This window comes from Peromyscus eremicus, chromosome X, assembly GCF_949786415.1.
Source record: "Peromyscus eremicus chromosome X, PerEre_H2_v1, whole genome shotgun sequence".
In the NCBI taxonomy this organism is placed as follows: domain Eukaryota; kingdom Metazoa; phylum Chordata; class Mammalia; order Rodentia; family Cricetidae; genus Peromyscus; species Peromyscus eremicus.
In genome coordinates this window covers 2,747,354-2,768,855 of record NC_081439.1, presented here as the reverse complement: position 1 = coordinate 2,768,855, position 21,502 = coordinate 2,747,354, and the positions used below count along the sequence as shown (strand labels likewise).

Below are 21,502 nucleotides of genomic sequence, written 5' to 3'. Positions count from 1 at the left end.
CCTTCCTTCTCTCTCTCTCTCTCTCTCTCTCTCTCTCTCTCTCTCTCTCTCTCTCTCTAAGTTCCTTCTATATAATCCTGGCTGTCCTAGAACTTCTCATGCAGACCAGGCTGGCCTCAACCTCAAAGAGATCTACCTATCTCTGATTCCCAAGTGCTGGGGTTAAAGGTGTATGTCACTATGCCTGGATTTTTTTTAAATTATTATTATTATTATTATGTAGGATTGAACTTAGGTCTTTATGTCTGCAAGGCAAGCACTTTACCAACTGATATGTGTGTATGTATATGTATGTGTAACAAAGTAGCATGTTTTCTTATTGCATTTTCACACATACTTTTGGTTGAATCCTCTCCCCTTATTCTTCCCCTCATTCTCCCCTTTCACTGCTCCTCCTGTCCCTGTTGTACCCTGTTGTGCTCTGTTCACTTTCACATCATATGTTTGACTACCCTTTCAACTCTCTCCCTTAAAGTCTCCTTTTACCAATCTCACAAGTCCTTTTTTAGTCACCTAGCCCCACTAGCATGCCCACATAAATACATAGAGTTAGCAATTACAAACGAGGATCCATGCATCAGAGACAGCCTTCAACCATCCCCTCTAGTACTATGCCTTTAAACTGAGACACTTTACAACCAATTGGTCTAACCTGTGGCCCATAGGCTTCACGTGTCCTAGGATAACTACAAATGTAGCCTAACTTGTAGATGACATTATGTCAGAATGTCAAAAAGTTAGACACTTTGGATGGTATAGGTGGGATTTCATAACTTCACTTGGTTTTAGTTTCTTACTTCATTTCATTTTTGTCTGTTTCAACCTGCAATGTTTCTCTTCTAATTCCCATCTCCTACCCCCTACCCACACCCCCACTCTTTCATTCTCTCCTGTTTGGGATTGTTAGCTTTCTGTTTTTGTAAGAAATTGCTGAGCTAATCAACTTTGTAAGAGGGAAGATTTATTCTGGCTTATGGCTTGAAAGGCTTCAGTCCATGTTTGTATGCCTGTTTGGAAGTCTGTGGTGAGGGACAAAGCTGCTAATTTTATGGCAGCCAGAAAGCAAAAAGAAAAGGGTCATCTTGGATCAATATCCCTTTCAAGGGATATACCCACCACCATCTAAAGTCCTTCCAAAAGGTCTTACCTCCTAAAATTCCACAACCTCCCAATATTGCCAGAGGCTGATGGCCTAAGTTTTTTTTTTTTTGGGGGGGGTGTATTTAAGATCTAAATGATAGCTGTTGGTGGTGCACAGTTTTAAATCCAGCACTTTGAAGGCAGAGATGGGTGAATCTCTGTGAGTTTAAGGCCAGTCTGGTCTGCAAAACGAGTTCCAGGACAACCAGGACTACACAACACAGTAAAAACCTGTCTCAAAAAATAAAAAAGCGAACAAATCTAAATGATAACAGTGATAAAACTTAGCCTTCCCAGATTGGATTTTTGACTCGTCTGGATATTTGTGTGTTGTCTTTTGTAGATCTTTGTTTCTTCACACATACAGCCTCTCATCCCTCCTTGAGCTTCTTGGATTTCTGTGCTAGCATTGGTTCCACCAATGTTGTGACATGCCATATAGAGAGACTCCCGGACACTCTGAGCCCAAAGGAGTTTTCTAGACGCAACTCCTTTCTTCCTGAAGGTTCATAAACTTTTTTAAAAATGACTTTTTTTTTTTTAGGGACATAGTAATAAAGTGATTTCTTTTTTTTTAAATTCAGTTCTACATATCAGCCACGGATTCCCTTGTTCTCCCCCTTCCCGCCCCCTCCCCTTCCCCCTAGCCTACCCCCCCATTCCCACCTTCTCCAAGGTGAAGCCTTCCCCATGGACTGAGATCAACCTGGTAGACTCAGTCCAGGCAGGTCCAGTCCCCTCCTCCCAGGGCGAGCCAAGCAACCCTGTATAAGCCCCAGGTTTCAAACAGTCAACTCATGCAGTGAGCACGGGACCCAGTCCCACTGCCTGGATGCCTCCCAAACAGATCAAGCCAATCGAATATCTCACCCATTCAGAGGGCCTGATCCAGTTGGGGGCCCCTCAGCCTTTGGTTCATAGTTCATGTGTTTCCATTCATTTGGCTATTTGTCCCTGTGCTTTGTCCAACCTTGGTCTCAACAATTCTCGCTCATATAAACCCTCCTCTTTCTCGTTAATTGATGACTTCTTAAAAGTAAACTTCACAGGGCTAAAGAGATGGATCAGTGGTTAAGAGCACTTATTGCTCTCAAAGAGGACTAGAGTTCAGTTGCCAGTACCCACATGGTAGTTCCCAACCATTCTTACCTCAAGTTCCAGGGGATCCCACACTCTCTTTTGAACTCCATGGACACTAAGCATAAATGCAGGTAAACACTCTTACATACAAAATAAAAATGAATTTAAAATAAATAAACAAATCTTGAAAAAAGAAGCCAACTCTGGGGACTCGCAGATGGGTCATCCAGTAGAGGTGCCTTCCACCAAGCCTGATAACCCAAGTTTGATGCCCAGAACTGACTCCCATAAACTGCCCTCTCATCTTCGTCCATACTTGTCCCTAACACTAAATAAAAGAAATGGAATAAAACATTTAAGACAACTTTGGAAATTTATTAGACATTGCATCCCTAAATATTGCTCCTATACTGTTTATTTTCTCCTTCTAAGGCTCAATTTAAACAGGATTTTTTTGTCATTGTTTTTGGACAAGTAAGAACATGTATTTGAAAATCTCTAGTTCCCACCCCCCATAACATATAGTCTTTTTTTTAAAAAAGCTATTTGTACAGTCCAGTAAATGCAGAAGGGAATTACAGGCATAGGAAGACACACACCATTTGGAAATTAATGATAAAATATTTTTTAAAGAGAAAAACATATTGATATCCAACTCTTCAAACATCCTAGTGCTTCTTACACCTGGTAGTCATACAACTTACTTCACTAGCACAGTTTATCTGGCAACATAATTGTTCTTAAATGCAGAAACAATGTCAGGAACAAGCATTAACGAAGGACCACTTCAGGCAGCATCAGAGGGTAGCCAGCAGTCCTCCTCAGTAGAAGCAGACGGTGTGCAAGAAGGTCTTGCCAGTCTTTACCTCAAACATCTGCAGCAGCTCTGTGATCTCATCATCCACATCTTCCATGTGCTGGATACTATGACAGAGCTCACAGATGAGCAAGGCCCCAAGGGTGGCTTCTTTGTAGTTTTTAGGGATGTTCACATTGATCACATGCTCCAGCTAACACACACCCTGTTCCCTGGCATTCAGGTATTCCACCACCTGGTCATAGACATGCTCCTTACACATGAAGATCACATCGAAGAGGTCTTTGCTGCTCTGGAACTGTTCAGGGCCAGACTTGATTTTCTGGTTTCTATCCAGCATGTGTAAAATGCCATTCTAGGTGTAGAAGGCACTATCTTTTGTCAGCAGATCATGGTATACTTTGTCATACATGGTTTGGAAATCATAAATGGTTGGCTTGTCAGGTGTGGGCTCAGGAAGCTACACAAATCCCTCAGTTCCAAAGGACTTCACATTGAACCCTCGTTTGCTCAGGACTCTGTGCACCTCCATGCTCTGGTTCTGGTTGTTTGGGCACACCACGGCCACGTGGAGTGGAAGTGACAGCATAGTAATGACAGCAGCAGCTTCAGAGATGTCTCTCAGATGCTAGTGAGCATCAAAATAGCCATGAAGTGGCATTTTAAAGTCCCGGCCGAAATCATGCAGGCTGGCTGCCTGGGTGGAAGTTGCCTGCTGCCTGTAGGTGGGGCTGAACAATCAGGCTGTGGAGTACTGATGTTGGGACCATGTGATTTCATGCGCACTGAGGAAAGTTCGAAGGCAGTTGATGTGACGTCACCACCAATGATCCACAACAAATGAAAAGTCCTTGTGATGTCTCCGTAACTATGGGCACAGTTGCCTGTGTCTGTCATCCCAGAACTCCCAAGGCGAGATGGGAAATACAGACAGGAGAATCTCTTATAATCTGTGGGCCAGACAACCTGGTGTACACACCAATGAACAATATAAAAGTGGAAAAATAAATAAATAAATAAATAATAAATAAATAAATAAACGAATGAATGAATGAATAAATAAATAAATAAATAAATAAATAAAAAAGTGACCCTATCTCAAACAAGGTGGAAGGTGACAGCCAACACCTGAGGTTGTCCTCTGACCTCCACACACATGTGTACACACACACACACACACACACACACACACACACGGAGTGGTACGTAACATCCTATCTTTCATAGTCCAGTGTATACAGAGGATTCTGAATTCACTTAGTTTTATTTATTCCCTCCTACACCTTACTTAAAGCAAAAAGGTTTGAGACACACAACTCTCCTAGGACAGTGCTCAGTTGAGATCAGTGATGTTCTTTTGGGAAAATCCTTAACTTTTCTCCTGTGTAACCTGTGAAAAATTTGATATTGATCCCTCTCTGTACTCCAACTCTCGCCTCCCCTTGTTCTATGAAAAGATTTTCTCCTGTGTGTCCTCTACATCTCTGGTCTCTCCTTCCTCTAACTCCTCTGACTCTGCCTTTTTAAATGTGGGTGTTTTTCAGGATCTGTTCTTGTTCCTTTTATCATTTACACTTTTGGAGCAATCTAATAAGCTGCAGTATGTCATCACCATCTGTATAGTATTTCTCAAACATTTGGAATCTAATGAGATAATGACATATTAGAACCATCAGGTTTTTAATTAAAAGATTCATTTCTACTTGTAATTCATCTTAAAACTACAAAAATAATGCATAGTTGTCTCTAATGAAGAAGTAATGCCATTTTCATAACAGAGGAAGTGATAAAGTCATTTGCAATCTTTTCTCAGTGTCTGTGTTGAATAGCTTGAATTTTAGGTCAAGTTCCAGTACATGATCCCTCTTCTTTATACTAGTTTATGAAGCCCTAATTCACAGTCTTCAGTTGAAGGAATAGTATCAAGTGTTTGCTGCATTTTCCAGGTATGTTTTGGATTTCAGTTAATTATAGAAACAAAAATTATGAAGAGGATTCTAACTAAATTTAATGTTTTGTTATGTGTTAAACTAATTAACATATTGCAGAAAAATAGTGGAATGTGTTGTGGAATAATCTGTGAAGATTTATCAATTGGATTGGTTTAATAAAAAGCTGAATGACTAATAGCTAGGCAGGATTTTCAAGACAGAGAGAATGCTGGGAAAAAGAAGGATGGAGTCAAGAGGAGATGCCATGAGACACAGAGTGAGCAGGATGAGAAGTACATAAATGGGGTAAATGAACTTCCAGGCAGCACATAGATTAATAGAATTGGATTAATTTAAGTTATAAGAACTAGTTAGAAACAAGCCTAAGCTATCGACTGAGCTTTCTTAATTAATGAGAAGTCTCTGTATGGTTCTTCAGGAGCTGGCAGGTGAGACATATAAATCCACTTATGGAGATGAATATTTTAGCTTGGGAAATTGCAACAGATTGCCAATCTATTCTTTAGTTGTATTGCCTTCTTTGTAATTAAAATCTTTTTTTTTTTAAAGATTTATTTATTTATGTATACAGTGTTCTATCTGCATGCATGCCTGCACGCCAGAAGAGGGCACCAGATCACATTATAGATGGTTGTGAGCCACCATGTGGTTGCTGGGAACTGAACTCAGGACCTCTGGAAGAACAGGCAGTGCTCTTAACCTCTGAGCCATCTCTCCAGCCCTGTAATTAAAATCTTAAACATTTGGTGTGTGTGTGTGTGTGTGTGTGTGTGTGTGTGTGTGTGTGTGCATAGAAGCCAGAGGTCAACTCTGGCTGTCATTCCTCAGGCATTATTCACTTGGTTGGTTTTCTTTTTCTTGAGACAGGGTCTCACTGGCCTGGAGCTTGCCAAGTATGGCTTGGCTGGCTGGCCTATGAGTCCCAGTGGTCCACCTGTCTCCACCTTCCAGCACTAGAGTTATGAGACCACACCACTACACCTAGCTGTTTTCCATGAGTTCTGGGGATCAAACTCAGGTTCTTGTGCTTTGTGTCATGTACTTTGGCAACTGAGCTTTCAATCCAGCCCCATGACAGCCTTTTTCCATGTGTCCTGGGAATCAACTTCAGGTCTTTATGTTTGCACAGCAATCATTTTACTGACTGAGTTATGGCCACAGCTTACAAGTTAATAATTAATCAATTTGATCTTCAACCACTTTTCAAAGTGCCAACATTATTTAAATTAACAGATAAGTGGTGTGTAGATTTAGGTAAATCACACCAATTCACTCATTAAGACAACACTGTAGAATATTCCTTTTAAACAAGAGTTGAAAGAAAAAGTGACCATATTAACTTTAATATATTAATATCAAAGTATACTATTTAAGTAGCCTAATTGAGATTTAATAACCTAATATGAATGTTTTCCACACAAACATGCCAATAAAAGATACATACAAAGAAAAATAAATTGTAGACTGATGAATTTTCTTAAAATTATTCTGATTTTCTATTAGCCTATCCAAATTTATTCTCAGGTTTTCAATCCATAAATTTAATTCTATATTGGAATGGAAGGCCAGATTTCTCATATTCACAGATAAAAACGGGAATTTGACTTAGCTTTTACAAGAATTTCCTTGGAGACCCCTTCTTCCAAATAACTAAAGATCACCTGACATGGGTTTTTTGAAGAGGTCCTGTTTCAATAATTCACTCCAATGAACCTTTATGTTCTCTCTTGCACACACATTTGTGTACTAGATGCAGGAAGGATAGACACTATGAAGAACACATCACCTAAACTTACTTTTGACTAGAGATAAGTACAAACTCTATATGATATATTCAGGACTAAAAACATTATTCTAACCTCCAGGCAACAACTGTCCACTTGCTTTACTAAGAAACTAGCATACTAGGCTAGCGAGATAGCTCAGTCAGTAAAAGCTTGCCATTCACACATGAGAATCAAGAATGATCCCGCAAAACCCACATTTAAGACCAGACAGGGCAGTGCATGCCTAAAATTCTAGTGCTGGGGTGGTGGAAACAGAAGGATCCCTGCAGCTTGATGGCCAGCCAGACGAACCAAATCGGTGAACTCCAAGTTCACTGAGAGACACTGTCTGAAAAAATTATGAGGCATCCCAGTGCCGAGGAGGTGGAGACAGGCAAATCCCCAGCTAGCTTAGCCTAATCAGTGAGCCCAGGCCAGTGAAAGACCTTGTTTTAAAAAACAAGGTGGATAGTTCCTGAGGAATGACACCTGAGGTTGACCTTTGGCTTTCACACACATGTGTACACAAGTGCACCCACAGGAACACACACCTACATGAACACAAACACATACATTTTCACATACATACCAAAATCCCTGAACTTGTATGAAATACTTTTTTGGTTCATGGTAGCACTATATTAGTTTCAGTTATTTTTCTGTATATGTCAGTTATCATTGTTACTTATAAGGAAATATGCCAGTACGAAACTTTTTTCTTGGCACAGATATAGAAGCAAAGATAATAGTAGAAGAAGTATGAAAATCAGGCTGAAAATCATATGGCTTCCTGAGGGGTAGATAAGGATCTTTCTTACCTGTTCATCTTTGAAACAAGAGGCACATGGTTAGGTGTTTGATAAACTTAACTTGAATAAATACAGTTCCCTAAGGATGAATAATTATTGATTCTTGCATTTTCTTTTTATGTTTTGTACATCTACTTAGAGTTTGAGTATGGCCAGAATGGTCTTATCTTTTCTCATTGTTGTTTCCCAGGCTGTTCTAGAATTTGCTGTATAGCCCAGGTTTGCCTTGAACTTGAGAGTCTCCTGCGTGTTGTGATTACTGATATGTACCCCATACCCAGCAAGAGTGATCTTTAATTGTAATAAATTAGATTCTATTTATATTAGTGTGATTCCTTGTTTTACTTCACTGACACAGCAAAGTTTTTTTTTTTTTTTCTCTCCAGCTTTACAAGGTGCACGTGACAAGCTAGCTGTGGTGACTCTTGCCTTGTAATCCCAACATTTGGGAGTATGAGGCAGGAGGACTGCCTTAAGTTTGAAGCCAAATTGTGCTGCATAATTAATGCCAGGCCAGCCAGAGATGTGTAACAAGAATGTTTAAAAAGTTACAATTTACAAATAAATTTTTTTTCTGTATTAATGGTGTACAACCTAATGTTTTGCCTTTTTATCTTTTGGCAGTGCTGGGTTCAAACCCAGGGCCTCTTCCATCCTAGGCAAGTGCTATACCACTAATCCACTGTTCTGGGCTCTTTATGCTCTGATACACGTATGTATACTGTGAAATGATTATGTCCACAAATCTGTGAACCTGCTTGCTGCTGTGGGATGTCTTTCTGTACACTGTGAGTATGTGTTGCTGTGATTGGTTAATAAAGAAGCTGCTCTGGCCTACTATGGTGAGTCAGGTTATAGCCAGGCAGGAAATCCAAGAGAGAGACAGGAAGGAGAAAGGAGAGGCAGGAGAGATCCCAGCCTGCTGCCCAAGGAACAACATGCCAGCATACTGTAAAGCCACGGGACATGTGGCAAAACATGGATTAATAGAAATGAGTTAATTTAAGATATAAGAGCTAGCTAGCAAGAAGCCTGACAAAGGCCGTACAATTGATAAATTGTGGTGGTATTGTGTTCCCCAATATTTTGTGCACCTAATAAACTTATCTGGGGGTCAGAGAACAAAACAGCCACAATATTAAACATAGAGGTTAGGCAATGGTAGCACACACCTTTAATCCTAGCATTCCAGAGGCAGAGATCTATCTGGATCTCTGTGAGTTCAAAGTCACACTGGAAACAGCCAAGCATGGTGACACACGCGTTTAATCCCAGGAAGTGATGGCAGGAAGCAGAAAGGTATATAAGGCGTGAGAACCAGGAACTAAAGTCCTGTTAAGCTTTTAGGCTTTTGAACAGCAATTCAAGAACACAGAGGCTTCAAGTTTGAGGAAATGAGATCAGCTGAGGAGTTGTTGAGGTGAGGTTAGCTGTGGCCTGTTCTGTCTCTCTGATCTTTCAGCGTTCACCCCAATACCTGGCTCCGGGTTTGTTTTTTATAAGACCTTTTTAAGATTTGAGTTACAATAAATAATATTAAGCCTCTGAGTGATTATTTTATAAGTGGCTGCAGTACCACGGAGCCGGGTGGGACCAGAGAAACCTTCCAGCTACAGCTTGCCTATCATTTTCATTTTCTACTTTTTGTCAGTGGACATTTATGGAGGAAGCAGTACAAAAAATAGAACCATAAAGCAAGCAAGAAGGTAAAATACCCCATTGCAAACTTTGTAGTTGCAAAACTCTTTACTTACCTTTGAAGAAATATACCTTTTTAAAAAATTTTTGCTTGATAGTTGTTAGATCCAGGAACACTTTCATTTTAGGCAAATATTCTACACTGAACTACAGCCCCAATTCCAAAATGCATCTAGTGACAAAATAAAAAATAGAGATCAACTAAATGATACACAGTTACAGGGACAAATTCTAAAAAAGGCAGTAGTAATATCATCTTACCATTTCTTTGACAGAACACAGACTGTAATGACAGAATTCATGTTTGTCTGCTCAATGTTTTGCTGTATGCCAAAGCCCAGTTCAGTGATTGCTACAATCTAATTGAACCAAGTATTAAACTTGATCACAAGATTAGGTTACTGGGTATTGAGTGTCTATGTGGGGCTGAGAATGCAGCTTAGTTGGTAGAGTGATTGCTTATCATGTAGGAAACCCTGGATTAAATCCCCAGTACTTTGTAAAACTGGGCATAGTAGTGCATGACTATAACCTCAGTACTCAGAAAGTATCTGGATTTCAAGGTCATCCTCAACTCTATAGTGAGTTCAAGGCCAACCCTGAGATACATGTAAGTCTGTCCACCAAAACGAAAAACAAAATAGGAGGTAGGTCCATGTGAATTCACTACTTGTCCATCCAATATGGACATTTTCTGCAAATTTATTTTTGTCAAGAGTCAGTTTCTTTCAAACTATGAAAGATTACATAGCATAAAATAGCTATGAGTAATAAATCCTAGAGCCATTGATAGGGTTGGAGTTTGCAGCCTGTTGATCTGCTGTTTTCCAGATCAATATTATATCCCTGCTTCAGTTTCTTCAGTGCATCACTTGTAGAGATCCTTCTGCTGTATTTATTTAGAAAGCTCCAGAGAAGATTTGAAGGGAGAGAAAACGTGTAGAGGTGCCCTAACTTCTAGTGGAGCTGCCTTCCTTCTCCTTTGCCCTTTAGTACCACCTTTACCAACACATAAAGAGCTTTGATGAGTGCCTTGAGATGTGGGTGTAACAGAATGATAAAAATAAGGACTCTTCCAACAGTTCTTTACAAAGCAGATGGCCCGCAGTAAGGGGCCATCTAAATGTCTGTCCAGAAATTATCCCATAAGTTGTCTTTTGAAGCTTAGATAACTAAACAAAAATAATAAAACAAAAATTAAGACAGAAAAAATATTTCCTCACCTCCTGATTAAAAAGCCCTGAGACACATAGTAGATTTCCTGTACTGCAGTAAGCTATCAGCACAGTGACGAAGTGTGCATCTATTTGTTAGCTTTTGCTGAGTCAAAATGCCCTGAAATCTAGTGCCTTGAAACAACTGATTATTTCACTCTGGATTCTGTGAATTGGTTGGAGAGTTCTGGTCTGGATGGGCTCTGCTGATCTCTGTTGGCAGGTTGGCTGGAATATGATTGATCTAAAACAGATTCATTCACATATTTGGTGATGAGCAGGATTTGGTTAAGGGGTTATTCATTTCTACTTTCAGTCAGCTTCTATCTTTTAAAGATATTACCCCCTTCCCCTCCCAGCTATTGTAGCCCAAGCTGGCCTCAAGCACACGATCCTCTTGCCTTAGCCTCCTCAGTACTGGGATAACAGGCATGTACCACTATGCCTAGCCTACAGTTTATCTTTTTTGACCTCTCCAGTGAATATAACCTTTTGAGCACTCATATTTTCTCTTGATAGTCTTTTCTTCTCTGATTTCTGAGATACCACTTGACATCTTTTGAGCCTTCTTTGAGTGTTGGTGATAGCTAAGGATTGTTTCTGCTCATTTTCTCTTCTTATTTTACACCAATCCTGAATGTACTTAACCCACTCACATGATTTTATTTTTATGCATGTGGTATATGTACATGTTTGTTTAGATGTAAGTACTTATGTGTGCAAGTGTATAATATGTACATGTACATGGAAGCCATAGGTCCATGTCAGGTGTTTCATTGTGCACTCTCTACTATTTTTTAAGATTCATTTATTTTTATTTTGTGGGTATGAGTGTATGTACATGTACCATGTACATGCTTGTGCTCACAGAGGCCAGAAGAGGGCATTGACTCCCCTGAAACTGGAATTACAGATGGTTGTAGGCTGCCATGGGAATGCTAAGAACCAAACCTAGGTCTTCTTCAAGAACAGCAAATGGTTCATCTTTTAAACCACAGGTTCATCTTTTCAGCTCTCCATTTTATTTGTTTTTTGAAATAATATTGCTCAGTGAACCTGGAACATTCCACTTTGGCTAGACTAGCTAGCCAGTAACTCCAGGGATACACCTGTTTCTGTTCCCCAGCTTTGAGGCTACAGACTCACACATCTGTGCCTGGCTTTTATGTAGGTGCTGAGGATCTGAACTCAGGTATTCTTGTTTACACAGTAGGTATATTACTGACTGAGCTATTTCCATAGCTCTCACTCTTATGTTTTAATGGCTTTATTTTCAGTTCTATAATTACCACAAATTTCTCTCTTGAATTTAAGGCAGCTTTTTCTGTGACATCTCACATGCTCCTTAAACTCTTATATTTTCATCTCAGTAAATTACCTTCAACTCACTTATTCAAGCCAGAAATCTGGGGAAACAGTTAACTCTTCGTTACTCAGGAAACCAGATCAGTTTCCCTCAGAACAGCACCCTGGCATTCCCCTGCTCTACAGTGGAACTGATTCCCTATAGCCAGCACCATCCAAGCTCTAGTATCAGCTAGCCCCCTAGACGAAATATAAATATAGCCAATGACTCCTGCAAGACTCAATAATGTGGATTTTTCTTACCATGGATGAGCTGCTGCTATTGCTTCTAAGTGTCTAGCCCAGCAAATTAAAAACCCATGATGACCCTTTTATTTGAACCATTCTCTGGACAACCACCCAGTCACTTCTTAGCAAATTCATCACATTCAACCTTTTCCTATAATGAACTTTTTTTCCAGTTTGTTCTTACAATTATAAGTACAGATTACTCTTCTTATCACATCGCAACCTGTGGGTCGAGGCCCCTTTGGGGGTCAAACAACCCTTTCACAGGGGTCACATATCAGTTATCCTGTATATCAGATATTTACATTATGATTCATAACAGGAGCAAAATTATAGTTATGAAGTAACAACTGAAAATAATTTTATGGTTGAGGGTCACCACAACACAAAGAACTGTATTAAAGGGTTGAAGCATTAGGAAGGTTGAAAATCAATTATCTAAGGGCTTATGGAATGTTAATTCACCATTATGCTATCACAAATAACAATGCTCTGACCAAGGGATGCCTTTCATTACAAGAAAAGTTCAGCAATAAATTATGACATTGAAATTTGCTGCTTAGCATGTACTCCGTTACTTGGGACCTGCTGTCCTGATAAAATGGTGGAATGGCTTAATTAGGCTTGACTTAGGGTATCAGATGGGAGATCTTGTTTGTGGGGTTGGGATGCTACTTCTCAGTATATGACATATGCTTTGAGCTGATGACTCGTGTGATGTGTTTTTCTCTTATATAAAATGTGTATGTGATTTAGAGACACTCCCCAACAGTTTCCAAGAAAGGAATGCTTCAACTTGGTCTCATTATTAACTGCAGTTGAGGTGGTCACCTGGATCCTTGTAACACTGACCCAACAAGTAGAGAGAATGACTGTATCAGTTGAAATGGTTGATCATGATTAAGGATGGGAAATTGGGTTGCTGATACATAAGGAGAGTCACAAGGGAATTTTTTGGTGCTTCCACTTTTGATGATAGAAGCCAAAGTCTCCAGTGATTCAATAAGTACAGTACCCTCGAGGATTCAGAGTTTTCAGGAATGAAAGAATGGATCACAGCCCCCGCCCCTATACCCACCACTGCCATCACTGGCAAAAGAACTGCAAGTCAATGTCATATCTGAAAAAGAGAGAGAAAAAAAAACACAAAATGTGTTGTGGAAGAAGAAAGTGATAAGTACCAGATATAGTCCTGCTCATTACGAGACAAGAATTGCAATTGTATAAAGAATAAATAAGTATCATCCATAATTCTCTACCCCTCCCCAATCAATGTTAGTAAATCATTGATTGATCTTCTGATGCTTTTGTATTCATTTAAAAAATAAACTTGGGATCCTACTCCCAGTGTTACTTCTTAATAGAAACTTGTTATGAAGATACTTGTAGGTTCATGTGCAGATGTCAGAAAAAAATAGAAGAGAGAGCCCATGTGCACTTTACTCAGGTTCATCCAATGTGGATATTTTGTGAAATCATAGTGATGATATTGACTTTGATACTGTGTAACGGTGTTTTTCTAGTGTTATTTGTGTGCAAATGTGTTTGTGTGTATTACATCATATGTGGTCATATCACCTCTGTGGTTTCATTTTTCCATGACCATAGTCAACACTATAGGAATCTCTTATGTTGTCCTTTTATAACCACTCTCCCTCTGCCTCTCAGGTTTCATGTCTCTAACCTTTGACAATGTCTTATCTGCCTTTCATTTTTAAACTAGTATGTCCACAGGTCATATGACTAGAATCATATAGTATATAACTTTGGGGGCTTAGCTTAAAAAAACTCAGTGTGGTTCCTTAGGTACTTCTTAACATCTTTAGTATATCAGTAGGCCTTTTTTAAATTGCTGAGTAGTTGTTCAGAGCATAGATGTATCACAGTTTTTAAGGATTTACCTGACACATAAGTGCTGATTCTAGGTTTCAGCTATTATGAAATATTGGTGTACTGGTTTCTCTGTGAATATAAGTTGCTATTTATCTTGGGTGAATGCCCAAGAGTGAAGTTGCTAGGTACTATGGTAGCTGTGTTTATTTCGTTTTTCCCTTTTTTTTTTTTAAGCACAGTAATTGTCAAGCTGTTTTTCAGAAGGACTTCACCATTTTACACCTCCACCAGCAATATCTGAGTTCAGTTTCTCCATATCCTTATCAGCATTTTGTATTGTCACTACTTCATATATATACTTTTAATATGTGTATAGGATTACTTTATGATGATGTTTTGTGGTGTGTATGTGTATGATGGCTAGAAATCAGATAAAATGTTTTCTTCTGCTTAATTCTTTTTTTCCAAATTTGTTCCTGCTATTCCAGTTTCTGTACACTTGCATATAAATTTTATAATAACCTTATCCCTATGTAGAAAAAAATCTTCATGGAACTTTGATAGGCATTGTATTAAAAGCATATATCAACTTGAAAAGAACTGACATATTTACTGTATTAAGTCTTCTATTACATGAACATATCATACTTTTTCATTTATTTCAACTGCCTTTCATCAGCATTTTATGTTTTAAGCATATAAGTCCTGTGAATAATTTTTCAAGTTTTACTGAAGAATTTAATGTTTTTTTGGGCAATGATTTTCAGTGTTCATTGCTAGTGTTGTAGGAGTACAACTGAAATACACCGATTTCTTTGTTCTTTTGAGACAGGTTCTCACCACATATCCCTAGCTGACTTAGAACTCACTCTATAGACCTATCTAGGCTTGAACTCACAGAGATCTGCCTGTTTCTATACCCCAAATACTGGTATTTTAATTTTTGGGCATGTGCCACCATATCTAGTCTTTAATCTGTCTGTCTGTCTGTCTATTTGAGATAGGATCTCACTATATAGCCCAGGGGCTCCTGGAACCGACTCTTGAACATGAGATCCTCCTGTTACCACCTCTCAAGTGCTAGGGCTACAGGTGCTGCAGTTGATTTTTACACATTTATCTTGAATACGACAAGCTTGCTGAATTCACTTGTTATTTCTAGGAAATGTATCTTTTTCTTTTATTTGCTTTGTAGACTTCTGGAATTTTACATGTAGATAATCAAGGAATCTGCAAACGGGACTCTTTTTTTTCCCTGATGATTTCTATACCTTATGCTTAGTAGTTGAGTTGGGTCAGTGATTTACATAGACGATGAAAATAGGGAATCAATTCTCTTTCTTCCCTTTCTTCTTTCCTTCTGTTTGTTTGTTTAGATTTTCTGGCATTTGTATGTATGTACATGTGTGTTCATATATGGGAGGATCCAAAGGCCTTCATATGCATATGGAGGCCAAAAGAACCTTGGAAGACATTTCTCAGGTATTATCCACCTTGCTGATTGAAACAGAGACTCTCACTTTCCTGTAAATCTCCAAGAAGAGTAGGCTGGCAGGTCAGCAAATTCTAGGGATCTGCCTGTCTTTACCTTCCCAGCACTGGCATTAGAAACTGTACCTGGCTTTTCCACGTGGATTCTGGGAACTGACTCAGTTTCTTGTGAGGACCGAATTTACTGACTAAGCTGTCTCTTCTGACCCTCTGATGTTTTTATTCTTGTTTGTTTGGTTTTTGAGAATGGTTTCCACAATGCAGTTTAGCCTGACTTAAATCTCAAGATTCTTTTGACTCAGCCTCCAGAGTATCTCGATTACAAGTGTGCACCAACATGTCTGACTCAAGGACTCATTTTTTGTTAGTATTTGAAATTGGACTTTTGCTTGATTTTTCATAAATATCATTGGACCTTATAGTTATTATTTGAAGTAGGACCTTTTTCTTATAGATAGTCATGAATACTAGTTTTTAACATTAAACCTGCAGTTTAAAGTTCAAAAGTTCTCCAGGAGTTTGGTGTCTACTTCCTGCTAAGCCTGCTTCCTACTCTGATATGCAGCCACACTCAGGACAAGTGGGTTGGACAAGCCATCAGGAAGGGCCTTGAGTAGAAGATAGAGGTGTCTGTCCATGCCTATTCTCAGATCAGTGGAACTGCAGAACATCCAGAACCTAGAGCTGCCATATGATCTCTTAGACTACTGCACAGTATCTACAGTGCTAGAGCTTGACTCCTTCCAACCCTACCAGCTACCTGTACTGGAGCAGTGGGGAAAGCCTTCCAAGACTTTAGCTCACATTCTCTATCTATAGCCCTAGCACAAAAAGAGTCTCTGAAACTCCCTTCATGGTATGGGAGCCTGGCCAAATAAATGTGGACTGTCCCAGGATGCATGAGGTAGGACCATCCAGATGAGTTGGGTAGGCAAAGATAGTTTTTGACTAGGGGTCAAGATGAATGGAAAAATAGGCACCTTTGAGGTCTAGGACAGAGAAACAAGAGGTCCCTGAAGGGATGGTAGAAAGGAGAGTATAGGGGTTGGGCACTACAGGGTGTAGAGGAACCACTGCAGAGTTAATAAGTTGGAGATTCTGAACCAAGCGGTAGGTTCTGTTGGTTTTTTTTTTTGTTGTTGTTTTGTTTTGTTTTTCGAGACAGGGTTTCTCTGTGTAGCTTTGTGCCTTTCCTGGAACTCACTTGGTAGCTCAGGCTGGCCTCGAACTCACAGAGATCCACCTGGCTCTGCCTCCCGAGTACTGGGATTAAAGGCGTGCGCCACCACCACCTGGCTCTGTTGGGTTTTTAAACTGAAACTATGGGGGTGTTAAAGAGGGAAGATGTGGGATACAAAAGGCCTTTTCTTTTTTTTTTCTTTTTTTTCTTTTTAATTTTTTTTTTATTTTTCAATACAATTCAGTTCTACATATCAGCCACAGATTCCCTTGTTCTCCCCCCTCCGACCCCCTCACCTTCCCCCCAGCCCACCCACCTCCTCCAGGGCAAAGCCTCCCCCAGGGACTGAGATCAACCTGGTAGACTCAGTCCAGGCAGGCCCAGTCCCCTCCTCCCAGGCTGAGCCAAGCCATCCTGCATAGGCCCCAGGTTTCAAACAGCCAACTCATGCAATGAGCACAGGACCTGGTCCCACTGCCTGGATGCCTCCCAAACAGATCAAGCCAATCAATTGTCTCACCCATTCAGAGGGCCTGATCCAGTTGGTGACCCCTCAGCCATTGGTTCATAGTTCATGTGTTTCCGTTCGTTTGGCTATTTGTCCTTGTGCTTTATCCAACCTTGGTCTCAACAATTCTCGCTCATATAAACCCTCCTCATTCTCGCTAATTGGACTCCCAGAGCTCCACCCGGGGCCTAGCCATGGATCTCTGCATCCAGATCCCTCAGTAGTTGGATGAGGTTTCTAGCACGACAATTAGGGTGTTTGGCCATCCCATCACCAGAGTAGGTCAGTTCAGGCTGTCTCTCAACCATTGCCAGCAGTCTGTTGTGGGGGTATCTTTGTGGATTTCTGTGTGCCTCTCTAGCACTTTGCTTCTTCCTATTCTCATGTGGTCTTCATTTACCATGGTCTCCTATTCCTTCTCCCTTTCTGTTGTTGATCCAGCTGGGATCTCCCGCTCCCCCAAGCTCTCTTTCCCTCGACCCTCGCCCTTCATTACCCCCACTCATGTCCAGGCTGTATATGTAGATTTCTTCCATTTCTCGGTCATTGTGTGATCCCCGTGTCTTTCTTGGGGTCCTGTTTTCCAGGTAGCCTCCCTGGTGATGTGAGTAGCAGTCCAGTCATCCTTGTTCCACATCTAGTATCCTGTTATGAGTGAGTACATACCATGTTTGTCTTTCTGAGTCTGGGTTACCTCACTCAGGATGATTTTTTCTAGATCCATCCATTTGTCTGCAAACCTCATGATGTCATTGTTTTTCTCTGCTGAGTAGTATTCCATTGTGTATATGTACCACATTTTGTTTATCCATTCTTCAGTTGAAGGGCATCTAGGTTGTTTCCATGTTCTGGCTATTACAAACAATGCTGATATGAACATAGCTGAATAAGTGCTCTTGTGGTGTGGTTGAGCATTCCTTGGGTATATGCCCAAGAGTGGTATAGCTGGATCTTGGGGGAGATGGATTCCCAATTTTCTAAGAAAGCACCATAATGATTTCCAAAGTGGTTGTACAAGCTTGCATTCCCACCAGCAGTGGAGGAGAGTTCCCCTAGCTCCACATCCTCTCCAGCATAAGGTGTCTTCAATGTTTTTGATCTTAGAAAAAGGCCTTTTCTTAAGAGGTCAGAAATAAGAGGCTTAAGTCTCCTGAGACTTCAAAGAGAGAATGGGTATTGAGCCTGGGTGATGTAATCAGTAGGGTTTTGTAATTGGCTATAGAGGGGTTTGGGGTGTCCCATACTCAGAGATCCACAGGGGAGGCCGGTGTGTCAGATTGTGTGGTTGGAAGGAGAAGAATGAGGTGAACAGCTGCAGAGCCTGGGGTCAAGTGGATTGGGGAAGCAAAGGCAATTAGAAGCTCCCAATTTGGCTAGGAGGTCCCATCCCAGCAAGGGGAAGGGACAGGTTGGTACCATTTTGAAGGAATGAATAAGGAGGATACCCCTAAAGATACAAGTACATGGAGTTTGGTGAGGTTGATAACTCTGTCCCCTTACCCTGACAATAGGTCCCCCCAAACTCCATCAGGACCAAGTAGGTGACTCTGATGTCCAGAAGGAAGGAGATGGCTTGCCCTGATATTGTGAGGACTACCTGGGGATCCCTGTCAGAGATGGTAGTGGTTGGGCCAAGGGAGCACCAGCCCCCTCAGCCAGAACTAGGAGGTTGGCTAAAGGGTGATGTAGGTCTGATGTCAAGCTGTGAGGGCCATAGTGGCAGTCAACAGCCCAGTGTCCTTCTTGATGGCACCTTAGACATGGTTGATAAGGTTTGTTGTTGATAAGGAGGATTTGGGCAGACCCAGGCCCAGTGACCCTCCTGGCTGCATTTGAAATAAGGACCTGGAGGGCCTTAGGCTTTCAGAAATAAGGGGACAATTGCTATGCCTGACTGAAAGGCCTTAGCTAGCATCAGGTATTTTTGTTTTCAGGCTTTTTCATCTCTTCCATGGTACATCTTGAAGGCCACCACTAAGACTTCTGCCTGTGGGGTCAAAGGTCCCTTCTCTGGGCATTTAAGTTTGGCCCTAATGTCAGAGAAACTCTGGGAGAAGTAGGTCGTAAGGAGCTCTTACCCATCTGGGGTCTTGGGATTAAGAATGATATATTGTAGGAGGACCTTTGTAAGGTGGTCCAGGAATTGGGACAGGATTTTGTGTTTGTCCTGGATGACCTCTTGGATTTTTTAAAAAAATAATTTACCACTTTAAGGGCAGCTTTGTGGAGACTGGACAGAAGGCAGATTGTAAATTGATCTCTAGCTAAAATGACCCTCAGGGTATTGTAGTTCCATTCAGGATCCTGATTGAGGACCACCTCAGCCCCAGTTGGGTGGGCAGTGTTAGATTGGCAGATGTTGTTTACATGTGCCTTATCCTGTTTCCAGACTCACCTGTTCTCCTTGAGGAGAAGGTTGTTGGTGAAAATCATATAAACATCATGGAAGATGAGGTTGTAAAATTAGGTAATATAGTGGAATTATTTAACAAAGGAAGAAGATTAGTGATATAAGATGCTGCTTTAAAGTCCTATTTTTTAGTAAACCTTGTTTTTTTTCTGATTTTCCCTCATTTGTTATTCTTATTCTCAGGACAAGAATCACCACACAAAAATCCAAATCAATCCAATCTTGGAGACCCATTGTTGCCTCCTTGGTTAGCATATATCATGCAGTCACCTTAAATCAAGATGATAGTGAAGTCACATGACATCTACCCTCTCCAACCCCAGCAAAGATGGCTGCCAGCCATAAGGCTGCCTCCATCCCAGTGGGGGAAAGTAGCTAGGATGACAGCAAGCCACATGTTGATTATATCCCAAAATGGGGTCACAATACATGGTTTCCTTAAGATTACCTATGTATAAATTTTTAACTAATAACCCCCTGTGTTATGAGTTTTGAGTTAGCCCTTGTGTTATAGATTTACAGATTTTTAACCTTACCCAATATACTTACAAATCTTGATGTACAGAAAGTTTACACAATAGTCTTACAAATCTTGAGATAAGATTTATACCTTAGCAAAAGTTTTAGAGAGTTAAAACCAAAAAGAGTGTGAAATGAATAGCAGTAATCCCCACCGGGAAAAGTCTATCCTTTTGTCCTGTTTTGTTCTCCTTTCTCTGTCAGTCAGATGATCCGTCTCACAAAGGACAGAGGTTTTTGAGGAAACTTGTAAATAAGCACACTTGGGTCTGGAGAAGGAGGGAACATAACCAAACTCCAGATCCAGCTTTTCTTTGAAGTGAAACATCATAAAAAAAATTTAATATTACTCATACCTAAAAGATCCCTGAATCCCCGTAAAACTGGACCAGTAAGCTGAAAATAAAGAGGGGTTAGAGTTAGGACATTTTTTGAGCCCTAGTTATAGAGGACACTGCAAGAGAGAGCTGAGGGATGCACCAGCCAGCAAAGAGAGGAGTGTGCACATGCCTACTCCTTTGCTCTCACCCTCACCTGCTCTGTCTGGCTCCCAGTTCACACATCTGCAACAAACTTACAGATCCATCAACAATAACTTTAAAGGGCAGAACATTCACACTGTGTTGGGGGGATAGTCAGACAAAAAAACAAACAGGGCTTGGAGCAAAGATAAGCTTGACCATAGGGAATGGGGAATCACTTTCCATTTCTTTGATAGCTCACAGTAGTCGTAAAGGTCCTGAATAATATTGGGCTCTAAGGTGCCATTAGATAGCCATTTGGATTGGCTATTTAAAGGATATTGAGGCCATATTTGGTTGCAAAAGTGAATAAATTTGGGACCCTTTAGGTCAGATGCCAGGTGGAGAGGTTGGAGGTTTTCTAAGAGGCACTCCAAGGGGGAATGAGAGGATGTGGATATCATTGTTCTCATGGATGGGGGTTGGAGGAACGAAAGGTCATAATATCCTGTAGTAGAGGGCATCCCCAGGACTCAGAGGACTGAACAAGACCAAGCCATTTAGTGGGTTGGTGCTGCACTTAATGGGGGCCAGGGCTAACAGCCTGAAGAGATCTGGCGCCTGGTACCAGGGCCTTAGAATGAGGTCTGAAGGCTTGCCAGAGGGCAATGATAATATGAGCTCAGGAATGAGGTCTCATCCACAGGAAAGGGATGGGGAATCAGATGTGGGATTGCAGGCAGCTTCAAGGCTGTTGGAGCACGGTCAAAGAAATGACCCATGGTGAACAGTGCCTTGGGGAACTGTGAGAGAGGCTCCAGGAAAAAAGGCAGAGGGCCTTTTACCTCAGGTGCATTTTGTTTCCTGTGTTCTTGGATGTGATTTCTTGCCTCTTGTAACAAACATTTACATTCAATTTATAACACATGTTTATTCTCATTGGATGTCATTGTTATATATAGCTATAGAACTCAATTTGGTCAGTGTGCTCTGAATCTGGATAAGGCCTTCTGCCCTGTTTTCATGCTTTT

The 21,502-nt window shown here is 40.7% G+C and overlaps 1 pseudogene; it reads right to left on the bottom strand.

The window, feature by feature from the left end:
* Positions 1–2,893: 2,893 nt before the first annotated feature.
* LOC131899748 (RNA polymerase II subunit A C-terminal domain phosphatase SSU72-like) lies at positions 2,894–3,822 on the bottom strand (annotated as a pseudogene).
* Between the last annotated feature and the right edge of the window lie 17,680 nt (positions 3,823–21,502).